This window comes from Rhinopithecus roxellana, chromosome 8 (genome assembly GCF_007565055.1).
Source record: "Rhinopithecus roxellana isolate Shanxi Qingling chromosome 8, ASM756505v1, whole genome shotgun sequence".
NCBI lineage: Eukaryota > Metazoa > Chordata > Mammalia > Primates > Cercopithecidae > Rhinopithecus > Rhinopithecus roxellana.
Genome location: NC_044556.1, coordinates 37,068,732 through 37,083,251, shown reverse-complemented (window position 1 = coordinate 37,083,251; position 14,520 = coordinate 37,068,732). Strand labels below are relative to the sequence as shown.

Here is a 14,520-nt window from a genome sequence, read left to right as displayed (position 1 = left end):
TAGGAAAGAGTGCTTGGATTCCCTGATTAAGCCAGGCTTTTTCTTGTTGAGTAGCTGTGAAGAGTAAACCTTCACATAAAGCGTAGGGCCGTCGCCGTGGGCCCGATGCGACCGCAGGCGAAGGCGATGGAGCTCTGGCTCGAGGGCTCGGCCGGACGACGGTGGCACCGATCGCCCGCCTGCTGGAATTGCAGCGACCGAGTTCCTGGCAAGGTACTGGCCCTTCAGCAAACTTGAGGTGTGGAAGTTTCCCTCACCACCGGCCGGGGCGGTGTCAGGGGCGGGCGTAGCGGGAGGGGTGGGAATAGGAGCCAATAAGAACTGAGTCTTGTCAGACCGGGCGGGGCTAGGGGGTGGGGCTGCAGCCGGGGCGGAGCCTTTGGCAGGGATTGCGGGGGCGGGACGCAGCGGACCCGAGTGAGACCCAGGAGACTAGCCTGGCCACAGAGACAACGTTGAGGTCCAGACAGGTAGGAGTCGGGGTGATTCGGTGCGGGGTCTCAAGTCGCAGGGGCTTCGGACTCGGGGTGGTTGGCATCACCCCTCTGGGCGTCGGGCGCGGAGCTGAGGCGCCGCGGTTTAGTCCGCGGAAGGTGTGAGCGGGACTGGCGGAGGTGGAGTCTCCGAGCCCTGCCGTCTCGGCACCTCTCCGGTCCGGAGGAGCAACCGGGTGTTGGGCCCAGCTTTGGGACGTCCTCTCGTGGCCGCACGGGTTGCGGCGGAGCCTGGCTGAGGACCTCCTCGCTCACCTCAGGGGTTTGGGGACCCCTAGGCGGGGCGCCGTGCTCTGCTGGGAAAGAGGGAGGGAGCGCCCCGCAGCCCGGGGAAACGCGGGCTTTCTCCAAGATGAGCTAGTGAGCTTGAACTTCGACATGCTGGGACGATCCACTTCCAAACAATTTTTTTGCTTTTTTTTTTGGTGTTTTGATTCTTAACAGCATCTAATAAGCACAATACCGAAAGTTGTCAAGTAGAATTTTAATTTAAAAATCTGACAATGGAACACCTAAGAGCATTTGAGTAACTATTGCTGTATAGCAGCTGATGATTAGATTATGAGTCAAAAGGCTCAAGTCTAGGGCCAGAACCCACGGAACCAGATGTGATACCTGGGTCAAATTAACTTCCTGGGCCTCCCTTTCCGTAACTATGAAACTGGTAAGTTCATGCCTATGGGCATTCTCAGGGCCAAATGAGATGAGTGAGAGTATTCTACAAATCTCAGATATTTGAACGTGTGTGTGGAGTGTGTATATTCTGTGAAGCAACTACTAAGGTACATAGTAGGCACTTTACAAACCTTTACCCTAAAGCTAGTGATTCTCCTGCAGTGTTTTAGATAAAGTGATAGATCCTTGCTTACTGTGTAAATAAGTTGTTTAAACTTTTCCCACAAAGTCACCATTGTTTGAGTGTGTTCTATTTTTAAATGATTGATGAAATTTTCTAGAATAGCGCAGTAGTGTTATCTATACACTGTTGCTGAATCATTTACCACGAAGTCTGTAGCAATCAAATAATCTACTTCTTTGCCTTAGCTAAATAGTTGTAGTTTAAGATGCTTGCTAAAGTAAGCTGGGAATATTGTTCCAAATCAAGACTTTCATTTGTTTTTGTGAATTGACGGGCTGCTTATAGGAAGATTTAAATCTTCCAAAATATTGTTAATATATGTTTTTTCATACAGCTTTTAGTATAGACGTTTTTGTTCTTTACTATGGATATGTGTGCAAGGGATTTTAGCGGGGAGATGGGAAATACAAAAGAAAATGGCAGTTTTGTAACCCGTAGGCTTTTGCTGGGGATACTTGTAGGCCTGTTCTGACTTTGTCAGGCAGAAACCAGGAAATGTAGTAATTATGTGTCTTGGTCTTTCATTAGTTGGTGTGTGTGTGTGTGTGTGTTGAATGTGGCAGTGCGTTTTTTAAATGCAGCAATAAAGGAGAATATTCATTTTTCTTATTGACAATAAGCAGTTTTCTAAAGCTGGAAATTATATTGCGTTTAAATGATCTGTAGTGAGTCTTAAGTTATAGGCAAGATTTTTAGGCCACTGGATACCAAGATCAAATTAAATGAAGTAGTAGAGGGAAAGTTACTAGTGAATGTAATTTTTGTGTGTGTTGCTGTAGAAGTTTTACTTAAACATGTTTCAACAATTCAGTGGAGGATGGGTCTTTTGAAACTACTTTAAAACATGAGTTTTAAACATGTACTCTATGTATAAATTTTTCTGTGATTTTACAATTTGTTGATCTTGGAGGTCTGAAACCTTACATTCACATTGTTTTTTGAGGGCCTACTATGCAATAGGCACAAGATTATATTTATGTAAGAGCAGTATGTAATTCTTTTCATCTAGGAGATTCCGTTCTACCAAGTGAGCTAAAATAAGTACCAAAAAAAAGCTGTTTTTAAAGCGGATGGTAACAATAACAACATCGACTAGCATTCATTGGTACCTACTCTGTGCCAGGCAGTATTCTAAATTCTTTACATGTATTAGCTTATTTAATGCTCACAACAGCACCATGAGAGATGTTAATTATGATCATCTCATTAAGAGGCATAGAGAGATTAAGTAACTTGCCCGTGATTAGACAACCTAGATAGCAAAGGTAGAATTCAAATCAGTCATACTCCAAGGACCTGGTTGTAACCTCTGCACTATACTGAGTTTCAAATTCTGTGAGTGAGATACAAATGACATCTAATAGGTATTTTAAAAAGAGGTCTATAAAAAACTATTTCAAAAAGAAGGAAAGAAAGAGGAAAAAATAAACTGATATTGCAATATATAGATGAAGGCAAGTCCAAGATACGATTTAATTACAGTTTGTATGTAGGAACCCTTTTTTTGTTGTTGCCAGTGAATGACGTGGGGTTGATTCTAAGCTCTCAGTCCCTCAGCAACAACAGTTATGGCATTATCTTAACAATATGAGGTGCTTATTTTTCAATAAAAAGCACCTCATAACTTCTTTCATTAAGAAGTTAAAAATATCTGTTCTCAGACTGTAAGTTAAGTGTTAGATTCAAGAAAAGAAAATGCTTCCCTATCTTCAAGAAGCTTATAACCCGACATGTAAATAAGTCCCTACAATTTCAGCGTGGTAAGAGCTGTAAAGAAGTATAGATTTATATATGTTTGAAGAGATGCAAGAAAAAAAAAGAAGTATAGATAGAGTTTAACCACTGATGAGAAAAAATCATTCTGCATGTGGTAGGGAGGACGATTAGAGAGAAGATACTACATTTGGCTTTGAAGGATGAATAGGAGTTTGCTGAAACTGGATCAGGAAACAGGTGATATGAATAAAGAACAGGGATAAGTATGAAAGTGTATGGTATGTTTGAGGAATGTGTTGTAGTCCATTGTCACTGAAGGCCAGGGTGTACAGAAATGGGTGGTTGGGCTAAAGGAGATGGTGCCTGGAAATAACATGAAAAAAGAAAATTGCAAAGCTTCCTTGCTGATTGCATTAGGATCACTAAAATTGCTAGGTAATGTGGTATTTCACTTCCCTTCATTTGTAACAATGAAATGAGTAATTAGTGCAGTTTGGCAGAAAGTTTAACTAAAAAATACGGCGTTAAAGGTACTTTTAATACTTTGAAGTACAAGATATGTTATAAGACAACATTACAGACTTAGGTAAGTAAAAAGTTAAGATTTAGGGCCAGATGCGGTGCCTCATGCCTGTAATCGCAGCACTTTGGGAGGCCGAGGCAGGTGGATCAAGAGGTCAGGAGATCGGGACCATCCTGGTCAACAGGGTGAAACCCCGTCTCTACTAAAATACAAAAATTAGCCGGGTGTGGTGGCGCATGCTTGTAATCTCAGCTACTCGGGAGGCTGAGGCAGGAGAAGCACTTGAACCAGGGAGTCGGAGCTTGTGGTAAGCTGAGATCGTGCCACTGCACTCCAACCTGACAATCTGTCTCAAAAAAAAAAAAAAAAGTTATGATTCAGAAAAAGAGGGGAAAAAGTCTTCTGGTGCTACGTCATGAAGAGCCAGAGTATCATGCCAAGGACTTTGGACTTGATTCTAAAGACAATGGAGAGCAGTGAAGGATTTTAGATACAGGTATTTAGGAAAGATAACTTGAAGATGGTTTGGAGGCTGGATTGGATGGAGAGAGACAAAAGGTAGGGAGATAAGTTAGGAGGCTATTGCTATTGAAATAGTCCAGATAAGAGAGGATAAGGGCTTGGAGTAGGAAAATAGTAGTAGGGATGGAGAGGAGAGGATAGATAGTGAAGGTGTAGAATTTGACAAGGCTTTAAAATCAGTTGGCTCAGAAGGTGAACAGAAAAGTAAATGACTTAGTTTTTTAGCTTGGAAAACTGGATGAAGGGTCTTGTTTTATTTTTTAATGTTGGAGGAAGATAATTGTTTCTATTTTGAGCATGTTGAATTTGAATTATCTTTGGAGCATTCAAGTGGAGATGTCAAGAGAGGATCTAGAGTCCAGAAGCCAGACTAAAATTGGTGATTCAGATTTCAGAGGTAGCCAGTAAGTGTTAATTGAAGCTGTAAGAGCAGATGAAATTGCTCAAGGGAGCCTACAGAATTAGAAGAGAAGAGGGCCAAGAATAAGTGACTTGCTTTGTATAGGTAGAAGGGAGTATTTATCTATGTTATTTTGTTCTATAAATTATTATAAAGCAATGAAATGGGTTTTACTTGAAAGTTGAACAACTTTTATATCCAAATGAGTCCTGTTCTTTTAAAATTTCAATTGGGGGTCACTCATTTATTCCAGAAGTACAGATGCTCCTCAATTTTCGATAGGGTTATGTCTGAATAAACCCATCATAAGTTGAAACTGTTGTTAGTCAACGTATGATAAACCTACGACGAGTTTATCCAAATGTAACCCTATCATAAGTTAAGGAGGATACTGAGCACATACAACTTTGGCACCATCATAAAAAAGTTGAAAAATCATTAATTTAAAACATCAAGTCAGGGACTGTCTGTATTGCCCAAAGTATTATTGGAGCTTCTCTTTGAAAAAGCTTTATAGCAAATTCACAGCCACACAAGAACATTGATCTTCTGGCTTTATTATGAAATTATTTTTCTGTCTTTTTATTTGTGTGGCACATATAACTTATTTACTTTTTTTTTTTTTTTTTTTTTCAAGAGACAGGGTCTTGCTCGGCCACCCTGGAATACAGTGATGCAATCATAGCTCACTGTAGCCTGGACCTCTTGGGCTCAAGGGATCCTCCTGCTTCAGTCTCCTGAGAAACTAGGACTACAGGCATGCACCACCACCCCCTGCTAGTTTTTATTTTTTATTTTATTTTTCTTGAGACAGAGTCTTGCTTTGTTGCCCAGGCTGGAGTGCAGTGACGTGATCTCAGCTCACTGCAACCTCTGCCTCCCAGGTTCAAGTGATTCTCCTGTCTCAGCCTCCCAAGTAGCTGGGACTACAGGTGCACACCACCACGCCTGGATAATTTTTGTACTTTTTAGTAGAGATGGGGTTTCACCATATTGATTAGGCTGGTTCGAGCTCCTGACCTCAGGTAATCCTCCCACCTTGGTCTCCCAAAGTGCTGGGATTACAGGCATGAGCCACCGCACCCGGCCTGACCCCCTGCTAATTAAAAAACAATTTTTTTGCCCAGGCACAGTGGCTCACACGTGTAATCCTAGCACTTTGGGAGGCCGAGGCGGTGGGTCACTTGAGTCAGGGGCTTGAGACCCGCCTGGCCAACATGGTGAAATCCCATCTCTACTAAAAATACAAAAATTAGCTGGATGTGTTGGTGCGTGTGTGTAATCCCAGCTACTTGGGAGGCTGAGGCAGGAGAATCACTTGAACCTGGGAGGCGGAGGTTGCAGTGAGCTGAGATTGCGCGATTGCACTCCAGCCTGAGAGACAAGAGTGAAACTCCGTCTCAAAAAAAATTTAAATAAATAAATAAATTTTTTTCTTTTGTGGAGGTGGGGTTTCACTGTGTTGCCCAGGCTGATCTTAAACTCCTAGGCCTAAGCACTCCTTCTACCTCAGCCTGCCTGAGTGCTAGGATTACAGGCATGAGCTACTGTGCTCAGCTTTTTTTTGTTTTTTTTTCTTTTAACCATCAATCAAAGCTTTAAAAGCATATTCCTATCCCAACACTGGATGTTTAGTTCTTGGAAATCATAGACAAAGCTTAAAAAACAACAAAAGACTGTGTCCCCATGCCCGTAATCAGCACGTTGGGAGGCCAAGATGGGAGGATCGCTTGAGCCCAGGAGTTCTAGACCAGCCTGGGCAACATAAGGAGACCTCGTCTCTATAAAAAATTTTTAAAAATTAGCCGGACGTGGTGGCACATGCCTGTGGTCCCAGCTACTTGGGAGGCTGAGGTGGGAGAATTGCTAGAGCCTGGGAGGCAGAGGTTGCAGTGAGCCGAGATCCTGCCATTGCACTCCAGCTTGGGTGACAAGACAAAAAAAAAAAAAAGAGAATAACTATATGGTCTTCTAAGGCAGGGGTTAGCAAATATTCTGTAAAGGGCTAGATAGCAAATATTAATATTTGTGTGCCATACGGTCTCTGTCACAACTACCCAATTCTGCCAAAAAGCAGCCATAGACAACACTTAAATGAGTAAGCATGGACTGTGTTCCAATAAAACTTTATTTATGGACACTGAAATTTGAATTTCACATAACTTTCACATCACAAAATGTTATACTTATTTGATTTTTGCCCCCAACCATTGAAAAATGTAAAAACCACTCGTAAGAGGCCTTGCAAAAACAGGCAGTGGGCCAGATTTGGCCCACAGGTAGGCCATAGTCTGCCAAAGGGATCTTCTTTGAAGTACTTAAATTCGTAAGCTTGGTTTAGAAAAAAATCATGGTTCTTCGAAATTATACCTCCTGTTTTTAAATTCTAGTACATTTCTTAAAATACTTAAAACATTTTCATTCATCTTCCATTTCTCATTTAAATGGAAAATATTCCCTTTACTCATTTGGAAACTGAGATACAGAGAAATAGATTAACCTGTAGAGTCAGAATAAAGAAGTATGTTTGAAAAATGGTTTTTGATATTCAATATTCTTTACTGAATCAATAAAACATTGATCTTTTTGCTTCTGTGAAAGTGGCGACATTGAAGCCTGGGTGAAATAAAAGATAAACCTGAAAGGGTGTTCTTCACTGGTTCCCAGAGGATTGGACAGGATGGAATTTTTTTCTCTTTTTCTTCTTTGCCCTGAATGAATAATTTTTATCCTAAAGATAAGAAAATATGACAATGTCTCCACTTTATAAGCAGTATAGCAAATTTTAAGACTGAAGGATTAAATGATGATAAGAGAAGAAAATTTAAAGGACTGACTTTTTCACATCTATCCCAGGTGTTTACCTTTTCCTTCTCCCTTTTCCCTTCTCCCTCTTCCCTCTTCCCTTCCCTTTTCTTTTTTTGGTCTTTCTCTGTCATCCAGGCTGGAGTGCAGTGGCACTCCAGTTTACTGCAGCCTCCAATCCCTGGGCTCACGCGATCCCTCCACCTCAGCCTCCAAGTTAGCTAGCACTACAGGTGCATGCCACCCAGACTTTCTAATTTTTTAAAAAACTTTTTGTAGAGATGGGGTCTTGATACATTATCTAGGCTGGGCTTGAACTGCTGGCCTCGGGATCCTCCCATCTCAGCCTCCCGCAGTGCTGGGATTACGAGTATGAAGACATTATGCCTGGTCCGTGTTTTTGAGGAAGAAACTCAAGATTTTTTTTTTTCTTATGAATCTTAGACTTCTGGTTAGTGGTGTGAAAACAAGAGTTTTTAGCATTCAGTTCAGGCAATATTAATCCATTTATATTACTTAAAGGTTACTTATGCTCTACTTTTTAAAGTTAAATTTCTAACTTTCATAGTTTTCGTAGCAGTGGTATTTACCACAAAGGATATGGAGAGAAATTATTTGTTTTCCTTCAAGTTTGAATTCATAGAAATGACGTTTGTGGATTTTTTATTTGGATGTTAAAATTCAGGACAGATTGGTGGGGGAGAGAGAGAGTTATTTTTGCTGCTGCTGAAAAGGGATTTGCATTTTTCTCTGTCTTTTTTTCTGTTGGAGTGAAAAAACAAAATCTCCCAGCTGTGTGGGATGTGTTTGAATTGGTTACTTAGCAATGTAAAGCGTAATTTTGTATTTAAATATTTATCTGTACTCTTTGATATTCTGATTAAATAAGGGTCTATTAAGGCTGTAATAATAGAGCCTTCTGTGAGGAAATGACATAGCCTGCTGCACAACAGTATTTACTGAAAATTTCCTTTTCCCTGGGCCCTATTTAAACTATAAGGGGTAACTTGGAACAAAAGAGGAAAATTATGTGAATTAGAGTGATGGTCCGTTTAATCATGAGTGTAATGTGATAGCTATCATTGTATAGTTATATTGACATAAATCAGGGTTAAGCAAAGTGTAGGAGAATTTTATCTGCTGTTGTTAAAAATGGTGAGTTGTTGAACCAAATTTTATTTTTGAACTTTGCATTCGTCAAGTGTGATATTTTCAAGAGTCTAGTGATAATTGTATTTTTAAATCAAACTAGATCAATTTGCCTTTCAAATTTGTTGTTTCATTATTAGAGGGAAAAAACAAAGTAAAAAATACAGAAGTAGGTGCAATAACTGGATCTGGAAGAACAGAAATGTTGAGGGAAATGGTCACCAGAGAAAAAGTATAATACTTTGAATGAAGATTATTTAAAATATGGCTTTATCAAATGGGCAAAATCTGAGTAAAATGACAGACCCATGTCTTCATATAATGTTGCAAATGAAAATTTAAAATCCTTAAAATTAAAAAGATTCTTGGAAACATAGCATATTGGACTTTTAAATAAGCCCTTTCAAATATTTTCAAAGAAATAAAAAGAGACAAAGTTATCTCAGTTTCCTATTTATTCAAGGATCATTCCTGAGAAGGATTATTGTCTCATTTAGTTGTATATCAGTGGCATAAGGGAAAAATGACTACATATCTCTTGAAAAAAGTATTCATCTAGAATTCATGGATATTGTGCTCATGATTTTTGACACTAAATGAGCTGGAAATTAAAAATTATACTTCTTAGTGATGACATATCTCTATTCTTTACCATCGTGGGACATTTCAACAGTACTTGTAAGATGGTTAGAGTCTGGCGCAGATTTTGCAGTCCAAATCGATGGAGTTGCTGGTATCATTAAGTTGTACTGTGCTTTTAGGTAGTGAAGATAATAAGGAGGATTTTCTTGTGTTGTTTAAATTTAACCACAGCTGTATGGGCATATTTACAGAATTTAAAAAAATAAATTGTTGATCCTCAGAAATTAAACTGGGAAAAAACTATTAATTATGAGCAATTGAATAGCAAATGTGATTAGAAAATATAAAGCAGTTATTTTAAGCATTGTTTGAAGCTGCTACTAACAGTGTTCCCTCCCCCTTGTCCAGCCTCCCATGCAAGTCTCACACTTGTGTTTTAGTGAGTATCTCCTCAAAGCACCTTCCAACACTCAAGGGGAGGGAGGGAATTAGAGACAAACTTACAGCCAGTAGTCAAAACAATACAGCTGAAGGTATAGACATCCTCCTGCTTTCTTCTGACTGTCCAGGGCAGCAGGAAAGCTCCTTGGAGCTTTCCCTCCAGCAAAAACAATAAGCTGGCTGTGGATGAACATACTGCCCAGCAAGTCACTGCTGGGCTCCATTTCTGTTCTGTTTGTTCTAAGGGCTAAGAGTGCTGTTTGAAACTGCTGTGTTATGTATTGCAAAGCTTTGGAATGCACAGAAAGCTTTCTGAATCTCATGAATATATTGAAAGTTGTTAATTATATTAAAGGAAGCTTGCTGAGTAACCAACGTTTAAAATATTTTATTCAGAGTTAACTGTAGCTATTTACTATATCATAATGGAGTTTGATAGTTGAGATAAGGAGCTAAGCAGATTTTATGAATCCAGAATTTTTCTAGTTGAGAGGCAATCTTGGTCAGGCATGGTGGCTCATGCCTTTAATCCCAGCGCTTGGAAGGCCGAGGCAGGAGTATCACTTGAGCCCATGAGTTTGAGACCAGCCTAGGCAACATGGCGAAACCCAGTCTTTACTAAAAATACAAGAAATTAGCTAGGTGTGGTGATGTATGCCTGTGGTCCTAGCTACCTGGGAGACTGAGGTAGAAGGATCGCCTAAGTCCAAAGAGTGAGGCTGCAGTGAGCTGCAATTATGCCACTGCAGTCCCTCCTGGGCAACAGGATGAGACCTTGTCAAAAAAAAAAAAAAAAAAGAGAGAGAGAAAGAGAAAGAGAGAGGGAAAGGAAGGAAGGAAGAGAGGGAGGGGAAGGGAGGGGATGGGAGGGAGGGAGGGGAGGGGAGGAGGGAGAGTAAGAAAGAATCTCATTGGGCAGATATTTTTCAATATTTTAGAATAACAAAATTTGCAAATTTGCTGCTTTTGGTGGTCTAGTGAACTACCTTTGAAGCTATATGCTGAAGGATTCCAAAAGACATTGTTATGGCAAATGACACTTGGTACTATTGTCTATATCTGGCTACTGTATCTTTCAAGCATCACTACTGCACCTTGAGACTGGAGTCTCGCTCTGTCTCCCGGGCTGGAGTGCAGTGGCCGGATCTCAGCTCACTGCAAGCTCCGCCTCCTGGGTTCAAGCGATTCTCCTGCCTCAGCTTCCCAAGTAGCTTGGATTACAGGTGCTGGCCGCTATGCCTGGCTAATTTTTTGTATTTTTAGTAGAGACAGGGTTTCGCCGTGTTGACCGGGCTGGTCTCGAACCCCTGACCACAAGTGATCCACCCGCCTCTACCTCCCAAAGTGCTGGGATTATAGACGTGAGTCACCGCGTCTGGCCACTACTGCATCTTGAACACGGCATTATCAGTGAAGAAAGTTTGACCAAAATAAAATGTAGAGATATTGTTAGTTCTTATTACTATTACCAGACTTTTAGTTGTTATTTTCCTGAAGAGAAACCTGAAACATTAAAGAAAAATATTTGGCCAAGAGATTCATTTGTGCCCCATCACATCAGTACACTTGATCTTAGCCAAAAGACTGATAAGCGATGCATCAAATCAATAATTGAGTTTAATGTGCACTCCAAAAAGAGAATGAATTCTTGCAGCTAGTTCTTCTTTTACTTTGAAGAATGATTAATTGGTATTGCTTATCATCATTTAAACAATTTTAAAAATAGAGGCAGGGTCTCACTATGTTGCTCAGGCTGGTCTTGAACTTCTGGGCTCAAGCAATCCTCCTCTGCCTCAGTTATCATTTTGTATTAAGACAAAGAACTGTTGAAAAGTAGTACTGCCATTCTTTTGCCCCTCTTGTGAGCCGTAGCACCTTTCTTCCATCAGACTTTCTCCTCCCTCTTCTGTGTATTTATTATGTCTTTCATTATTTTTTTGCTGCAGTTTTAAAAAATATCGATTTTCCCCAACTTTAAAATGTTTCATTTGTAGTTGTGTCTCCTTTTTGTTTTTATTATCCCTCTTACTGAGTTTCAAATAAATGTTGTATTCATACTTTGTGCATTTCCTCACTAATTTTCTGTTTAATTTTGGCTGTTACCTGCCTTCACCATCCTTTAGAAACCATTTATTTAATGCCCTCTTACCAAATGCAAGGATCCTTTCTCAGTCTTGATTCTCCTTACTTGTATGACACTGGTTTGCATCTTTCTTTTCTTTTTAGAATTTTTTTCCTCTCGTGATATTATCCTGGTTTTGTTATCCCTCACCAGCCTTTCTCCCACTCTTTATCTGACGCTCTCTTTTCTTCTCATCTATGGTCCCTAATCATGATGAATGTTCTCAAAGGTTTTTTTCATAACTCTTTGAAAACTCTCTGCTTAGGGAACCTGTGTATTCTTGCACCTTCCCCCCCACACTTCCTGTTTTAAACCTTTTTCCTTCTCCTTAAACCTTTGGTTTTTGTGTCTCTCACTTTACTCTCAGCAGATAGCCATGGCTGTTAAAATTGAAAATAGAAGCCATCAGATGGAAAGTTCATAAGTGTATTAGCCGCTAAACCTGGAAATTTACCCGCACTCTTATCTTTCTTTTATCATTTACCTTCTGTTCCAGTGGAAGACCTGTCCATCTTCCTGGCAGATGCTGATAATCCTTCCAGGTCCTGTTGGAGGCCCATGCTCTCTCTCCTTCTTGAGGTCTTTGCTTTATACCCTTGCTTCTTTTCTTCCTCTTTAGCAACTCTTTCCCACTGGTGTTTAAAGAAGATTAAACTTGTTTAGGAAATAAATTTAGAAAGCTTTCCTGGACTTCACGTTCCTGTCCAGCTCTACTCTATTGTCCACTTGCCTACTTGGATAAACTCCTTGAATGGATTGTCTACAGTTGATATTTGCATTCTTTTTTTCTCATCCAATTCTCAGTTCACTTATTTTCCTTTAGCCTCCTCCATGCCACGGAACCTGCTCTTGTCCAAGTCCTAATGACCAACAGACACTCCAGTTTTTATCTTACTTGACCTTTTGACAACGTATCTGTCATTATTGACCGCTCTTTCCTTCTTGATAAAGTCTCTTCCTTTGGCTTCCATGATTCCACACATTGATAGTATTTCTTCCATCTTTTGTCTACTTTCATGACCATATGTGATACATGAGGACTTACCTAAAATGTTTGAGAACTGACTTATTCTTGATTACCAATGTTTTGAAGTTTATAAAGCTTAATTCCAACAAAACATGATGATGTATAAAAATAATCTTAAAAAATAAAATATGATAATATAGTAATAAAGTAAAAATAAATATGATATGGTAAGAAACAACCAAACGAAAGAAACAAATGAGTTTGAAAAGTTGACATGGAAACCACGGTGAGATACTACTACATACCAGAATGGATAAAATTAAAAAGACTAACAATTCCAGTATGACTGAAGAGTGACTGCAACCACTTACATTGCTGGCAAACGTGTAAATTAGTACAGCCTCTTTGGAAAACTCTGGCAGTGTCCACTTAAGTTAAACATATGCCTACTTGGCCAGGTGCGGTGGCTCAGGCCTGTAATCCCATCACTTTGGGAGGCCAGATCACTTGAGGTCAGGAGTTCGAGACCAGCCTGGCCAACATGGGGAAGCCACATCTCTACAAAAGCTAGCCAGGTGTGGTGGCATGCACCTGTAGTCCCAGCTACTCAGGAGGCTGAGGCGGGATAATTGCTTGAACCCAGGAGGTGGAGGTTGCAGTGAGCCAAGATTGCACCACTGCACTCCAGCCTGGGCAATAGAGTGAGACTACATCTCAAAAACCAAAACCTAATAAAACCCAAAAACATATGCCTATTCTATAACCCAGCAATTCTACTCCTAGATGATACCAAGAGAAGTATGATTGTGTCTATCAAAGATACATGTAAGAATGTTTAGGCCGGATGCGGTGGCTCATGCCTGTAATCCCAGCAGTTTGAGAGGCTGAGGCGGGCAGACAAGGTCAGGAGATTGAGACCATCCTGGCCAACATAGTGAAAGCCCGTCTCTACTAAAAATACAAAAAAATGAGCTGAGCGTGGTGATGCGCGCCTGTAGTCCCAGCTACTTGAGAGACTGAGGCAGGAGAATCACTTGAACCTGGGAGGCAGAGGTTGCAGTGAGCCAAGATCACACCACTGCACTCCGACTGAGCGAGACTCTGTCTTTTAAAAAAAAAGGATGTTTATAACAGGCTGAACACAGTGGCTCACTTCTGTAATCCCAGCACTTTGGGAGCCTGAAACAGGAGGATCGCTTGAGGCCAGGAGTTTGAGACCAGCTTGGACAACATAGTAAGACCCCATTTCTACAAAAAAAGTTTTTAAACAATTAGCCAGGCGTGGTGGCACACACCTGTGGTCCCAGATACTTGGGAAGCTGAGGTGGGAGGATCACTTTAAGCCCAGGTGGCTGAGTTGGCTGTTAGCCATAATTGTACCATTGCACTCCAGCCTGGATGACAGAGCAAGACCCCATCTCCGAAAAAAAAGAAAAAAAATTGTTTGGAACAACTTTCTTCATAATAACCAAAACCTGGAAACAGTTCGCATATTAGTCAACAGGAGAATGGATAAATAAATATTGGCCTTACCATTAAATGAAGTACTATACAGAAATGAAGAAAAACTGGCTGCTATATACAACATGAATGACGTATATATTTTATATATATATATAAAAGTTCTTTGAGCTGTACATAGATTAGTGGACTTTATGTGCTTGATTTATGTTACATTTTAAAACATTTATAGGCTTTAGACTGGGCACGGTGGCTCATGCTTATAATCTCAGCACTTTGGCAGGCCGAGGTGGGTGGATCACCTGAGGTCAGGAGTTCAAGACCAGCCTAGCCAACACGGCAAAACGCCGTCTCTACTGAAAATACAAAAATTAGCCTGGCGTGATGGCAGGCGCCTGTAATCCCAACTATTCAGGAGGCTGAGGCAGAAGAATCGCTTGAACCCGAGAGATGGAAGTTGCAGTGAGCTGAGATCACTC

The 14,520-nt window shown here is 40.5% G+C and overlaps 1 protein-coding gene across 1 annotated transcript in view; it reads left to right on the top strand.

The window, feature by feature from the left end:
* Window positions 1-355: 355 nt before the first annotated feature.
* DENND2C (DENN domain containing 2C) overlaps window positions 356-14,520 on the top strand; it is an 84,119-nt gene continuing 69,954 nt past the window's right edge. Inside the window, 1 exon segment of the mRNA XM_030935716.1 lies at window positions 356-470. The gene's annotated coding sequence lies outside the window, so the exon portion shown is untranslated.